Here is a 6000-nt window from a genome sequence, read left to right as displayed (position 1 = left end):
ATTTTTCATACTCTTCCAACCTCCACACATATGATTTTATATACTAGAAATTGGGATTTAATTAAGAAATTAATACAATTCATTGAAGACAAAAATCTAAATTTCTAAATAAATATGGTTAATCTTCAATAACATTGATTAATACACCACCTTAAAAAAGAAACAGCCGGGAAATTACTATTTACACTAATTCAAACTTAGTATCTGAATTTAATGCACTCAACAATTTTATTTAAGACTGTTTATTAGATCAACAGAACCTACACCTTTGATTCCCGGTTATTCCAAAGTGCAAAGGTTCGTGTGAAGTTATAAAGCTATTTCTTTAATTTTTACAGTTATATTTATTACATAATTAGGAAGAAGGCTACTGGATCTAAAAGATCGAGCCTAAGAAGAAGGTGACCACTGGGAGGCCGAAACTAAATGAAATGAAAATATTAGTAGACCCCTATCGTTGTACGGAATGTAGTTACGGCTATGTAATCTGTGATGTTATTCTATTTGATCTGTGGTTACGAGTTTATTTACGATACAATTGAATGCAATTTTGGAATTAAACATAATATTACTTAAGAAGAAGAGATAGGTTAAGAAACGGAATTATTAACAAAGATAATTACCTCTTACTTATATAAATATAAGTTATAAAAGTGCAAACTTTGCAGCAAAATAATGCAAACAATTTTAAAAGATGCTAATTTAAAATCCAGGTTGCAGTTTTAAAAGTTGAGTTTGTTGAAGAGGACAGGATAATTAGGTGAGAATCATCTACATTACAAACATTTTAAATATATAACGATTTCAGACCTTTAGGTGCTATTATATTTTAGCGGTGCTCAATCATATTCATAAATGTTTTATTTCTCTTGGCATGAAATGCATTGTTACTGTCTTTGAAAGTGTTTCTTTAGAAAGGAGTTAAGAGCTGCCTTATGTGGAGATTAACTTTAGGGGAGATGAGTGTATAATAAGTCTGTATGGCGTATGGTATGTATGCTATAAGGAGTATGGCATAAAAACTACAGGGCATTAGTACTGTATCGCCGGACAAATTTGAAAATGGAAAAACAAAGTAGTAAAGTGTGTACTGGATTAGGTTATATTTTGTTGGAGTACATTAACTTACATTAGATTACGTTACACTAGGCGTGCAGTTTTACTATACAGATCCATAGTATAAGTAGTAGTAGAAGTAGGAAAAGTAGCAGCAGAAACGGGTTAGAAGCCTCGCAGGGGTTGGTTGGGTTCTGTTCTTGACATGAAATGAGTCAATTAAGGACTTGGTCAAATGTTTCTGTACATTTAACAAACTATGGATTCTTATTGTAAAACAAATGTACCTCTGCCAAATAGTCCAGCCTTCAACTCCACGTACAGCGCCACTTACATCAAAAAACACTTTCTTAACTTTCACTATTGCCCTTACCTGACTTTCACTAATTCTTCCTCACAACCTGTGAGAGGTAAGATCCAGATACATTTTGATTACTTATTCAATACTGTTGTGGAATTAAGTAACGATTTCGTTTCGCACTTTACAAATTTATGAAAACCTTTAAGAAGGATAGAAGCGTCTGGGTAACTCTTACTACCCTTAATGCACTCCTATTCTAACTCGCTTCGAAAATTACGCAGTGGAAACATACCACAAGTTGATTCAAATTTTTATAAACGGATTCTTTTCACAATTACTGGGACATAACACATAAATATCAATTAGAATACTGTAGAATATCTTTTATGTATGACACGCATTCCAGTTCTGTACTAGATATTATAATGCTAGGGTGTTATTTGCCAAATTATTTTTATAACAGATATATTAATTTTAAAATACATTATTATAAAGGTAACTAAGAGATGTCTGTTGCTTTCTGTGTACGTCTGTGTTCACTTTTCCCTCACACCGTGAGTTGAATGCTAATGGGGATAAAGCGAGGGAAAGTTGCTGCTGAGTGTATATCCAACATACTGCTTTGTTGTGGCTGCTCAGTTGCACCGTGCACTTTCGTACGAAAAGAGTGAATGAACATGGGCCCTCCAAAGAACGTCTTCAGAGTGTGTATATTGTACGAGTTCAAACTGTGTTTAAACGATGTTGCAACGGGGCGGAAGATATGCGAGACCTTGGGGAGGGTGTCGTGACTACGTGGACAATGCAGCGGTAGTTTAACAAGTTTAAAGACGGTGACGAAACACTCGAAGATCAACACATGTATAAAATGAAGATGTTCAGACAGCAATTGAAGCGAACATTGGCCAGGTATGTTATTAACTGGGACTACAAATCAGTGTGAGTAGAAAAAACTGTCTGGGGATAAGTGAAAGGTGAATACAAACTATTAACTGAATTAGTATTAGGAAAACCACGTGTTTTATATTCCGCTATTAGCAGACAAGATTCGAGATTGTGCAGATGATTCCCTGTACACTTTTTAATCATACCAATTTACGAGAAACCAATAAATACAACCTCTGTACATTTAAAACTACTAGCTTGTCACTCAATATGATAAACTGAATATCAACATGATGAAAGAATAAAAACACAAAGAAGCAACAATTATACTTTTGATGAGTTCAATGTATTATTAAAAGCGTGCCCAATAAGTTTCAATCTCCTGTACGTACATGGTATTATCTTGTCGAACCAACCAATCCAAAACTGGCAAGGTAATAACTGAAGGAGGTGGTACTTTGGAAACAGTGGGGGGCGTAACAATTTGAAGTGCCTAGGGTGCCGGGGATGTTATAAACGACCCTGTCCTTCGTAGCATTATTTTGGAAGTTTATTCGAAAACGACATTTCCTATGAATGCTTTTAACGATGTGTGATTGAATCACCGCCCGCTGGAGTCACTCCTCTCGCTCGCTCTCTATACTGCCTGTCGAAACAACGATTCATAGCGTACGACAGAAAACAAAAAAAAATGACCGCTAGGTGGCAGGGACAGCCGAGGCTTGTTCTCGTCTACTTCGATGTAAGTATACAGTAATTCAGCATATTTTCCTTCAAATTTTGTAGGAACTAGTATAATTTTTCAATAATTTGCTTACATATGGCAAAGTTGTATATATTTTTTTAAATAAGAATTTTATTTTAATTAAGAAAATAAGAAATTCTACATATCTATTGTTACGAAGTAATAAAGGGGTTAACACAAAAAAGAGCGCAATGGTCATGTAGTTATCGTTAGCTGTATCAGTAAGTAATTGTTTGTTGTTTGTGATTTCCATAGATACTTCACATATAAAATTAAATAAAATTTAAATGAAAATACATAAAGTATCATCCTTATTTTCTCAAAGAAATAAATCCAAAATAGACGAAACACACTCCAACGAATTAAACTATGATCTACTCAGTTGATAAGGCCCAACATAAGCAGCTCACATTGTTTGTGTTGACTGAGCACCACCATCATTATGCTTTATTATTATTATTATTATTATTATTATTATTATTATTATTATTATTATTATTATTATTATTATTATTATTATTGTAGACAAAAAGAGCAACGACTCATCATCTCAGAAACACAAGAATGCTGTTGAATTTACACACTAAAAATGAAGTCAGGATTCACTATCCATCTCCATAAGATGCATTCTCATACATCTTTTTTCTTGGCCAACCCTCCAAAATTTGTACCTGATATGTATATATCCTGCGCAAGAGTGGATTTAACACTAGAACAACTAGACTCTGGCCTAAGGGGACGAGAATTTTACGATCGCCTGTTGGGCCAAAATTTAATAAGTAAAACGAAAAAATGATTAAAGACAGTAAACACCTTCCACGACGTTCAGTATGATTATGTTAGTAAATACCTTCGCTCGATACAAAACAAGGAGGAAGGCACTTAATTTAGTTTAAGGGCAAACGCTTATAGACCCTACGCATCTGATTTTGGACAATGACAACAATTTCTAAATTATACTGTTTCACAATCATACTGTGAAGTTTTAGAATATTAATATAATAGGCCGAAAAATCGAAACAATTTCTTTTATTCTTACACAAACTGATAATTCTCTGTAACTTTATTTAAAAAGACCTAAATTTGTATAAATTTTACTTTGCAGCAGATTCGGAACTAAAATTCTTTAAAATTTGAACAAAAATAATATATATATAGGGGCAGGGTGGCTCAGTGGTAGAGCGCTTACCTCTGATGTGTGAGGTTTCTGAATCAATCCTCTGCCAAGTAAGTTTGTGATCAACAACAAACTTACTCCATGGGCTTTATCAGGGTATTTTCGTTCCACCAATTGATCCATCAACATTCAATTGCCTTAATCGTCCATCTTCCTTAGCCTAACGGGTATAATCGTGGGATGTTACTCTCAAAAATATATATAAATATTATAGTGTTAAAATTTTGTACATCGGCATGAGATGCGGCAAATATTTTTGCCTATGGGTAGAAAAAACATTAAATCTGACACCGACCCTAATCGTTTTTCGTGAGAACGACGCCCTTCACTCACTCCAAATCTCAACATTATTATCAATATTATTATTATTATTATTATTATTATTATTATTATTATTATTATTAATAATAATAATAATTTAATAATAATAATAATAATAATAATAATACGAAAAATATTAGAAATTCTCCAGTACTCATTTCTAGAGTTTCGACTGTCTTTCTGGAAATGAGTTTGAATTTGAAAGAAAATCAAAACAACTCGTTTATTCTTTCCGCATATGTGAATAGTGGTTTCTAAATTTTTTTCCAGTATTTTTTCTCATACCAGCAATTTGTAATTTTCATCACTGTAACAGTTCTACAAAGTGCATTGCGCAGAACTGGCAAACATAATGGCTCATATTTCTCAATGAATCTACCGATTTCTTGAAATCCGGAGCGTAACATAGCTTAGATTATGGAAGTTCGCCTTTCTAGGTCGTTCTTTTAGTAGTCTATTAAGTCTTGTTTCAGCTTCCGAAATTTACATTAGGACCTTCTTTTACAGAATGTTGACTACAAACAATAAATCTAACATTATTGTTGACTACAAACAATAATACTTCTCTTCGTATCATCATGTCTTGATATTTTATTTATTAACTATTTTTCTGCAGTTGAATACTCGATAGTATTTCGTGCAACGATACCCCAAGGTATTCTAAAATACCACTTCGTAACTTAGAAAAGACCATATAACAGTAATACATATTAATTTGCGAAAACACTGAAGCCCACAATGTATTTTTCACTATGAGTTTTATACAAACAAGTCACGCTTATTGCTGCACCCAAGCGGCGGAATTCCGAAAAATACGATCGGCGATCTCTATGTTATTTTTCGTGATTCGAGAGGCAGTATAGAGAGCGAGCGAGAAGAGTGACAAGAGCGGGCGGTGGATTGAATATATTACAAAGAATGCAACTAAAGTATTGTCAATCTACAGCGTGTTCAGAACGTTGGTCTTCCCGAAGTATGCAAAACCCTAACTTTTGAACCATAACTGCGAAAGAAATGAAACTGTTACTGCAGAGGACTAGCCAATACGTAGATATTTTGGAGATCCAAACCATTCTGAAGCGGATCGATATTCGTTCTCACAAATGCCAGAAATGTAAGAAGGTATCGATATCGTGAGAGGTAACCAGCAACGTGAAAAAAATTACGAATTGTAAAGAGATGTGTCATTATTTGTAGACAAATAGAAATGCTGATGGATAGATTAAGTCTCGGTGGAAATGTGTCGTTATGAAACAAGAAAGGCACAAAACATTGACGCCAAAATTAGACATTTTCCACAGCTGTGATCGTAGTGTGAGGTAAAGAAAAATGTCGGTGTTACAGGCGCGTATCCAGAATTTTCCAATGGGATGGCTGAACGTTTTGGGGGCAAAAAATACAACATAGGCCTATTTTTTGTGTTTTGAACATGAATCCTGATATGGAAGTAATTCTGTTGTTGCAAGTGTTCGTTGGTGCGTGTGTGTCTGTATTAGTGACTCACGAGCCCGAAGT

The 6000-nt window shown here is 34.1% G+C and overlaps 1 protein-coding gene across 1 annotated transcript in view; it reads left to right on the top strand.

Annotated features, from left to right (window-relative positions):
- The first annotated feature begins 470 nt into the window (after positions 1-470).
- LOC145691719 (phospholipid-transporting ATPase ABCA3-like) overlaps positions 471-6000 on the top strand; it is a 126765-nt gene continuing 121235 nt past the window's right edge. Inside the window, exon 1 of the mRNA XM_081767052.1 lies at positions 471-760. The gene's annotated coding sequence lies outside the window, so the exon portion shown is untranslated. The remainder of the gene's footprint in view (positions 761-6000) is intronic.

Source organism: Thermobia domestica, chromosome 8 (assembly GCF_964235325.1).
Source record: "Thermobia domestica chromosome 8, izTheDome1.hap1.1, whole genome shotgun sequence".
NCBI lineage: Eukaryota > Metazoa > Arthropoda > Insecta > Zygentoma > Lepismatidae > Thermobia > Thermobia domestica.
The sequence above is the reverse complement of the archived record's forward strand: the minus strand, read 5'-3'. Positions and strand labels throughout refer to the sequence as shown.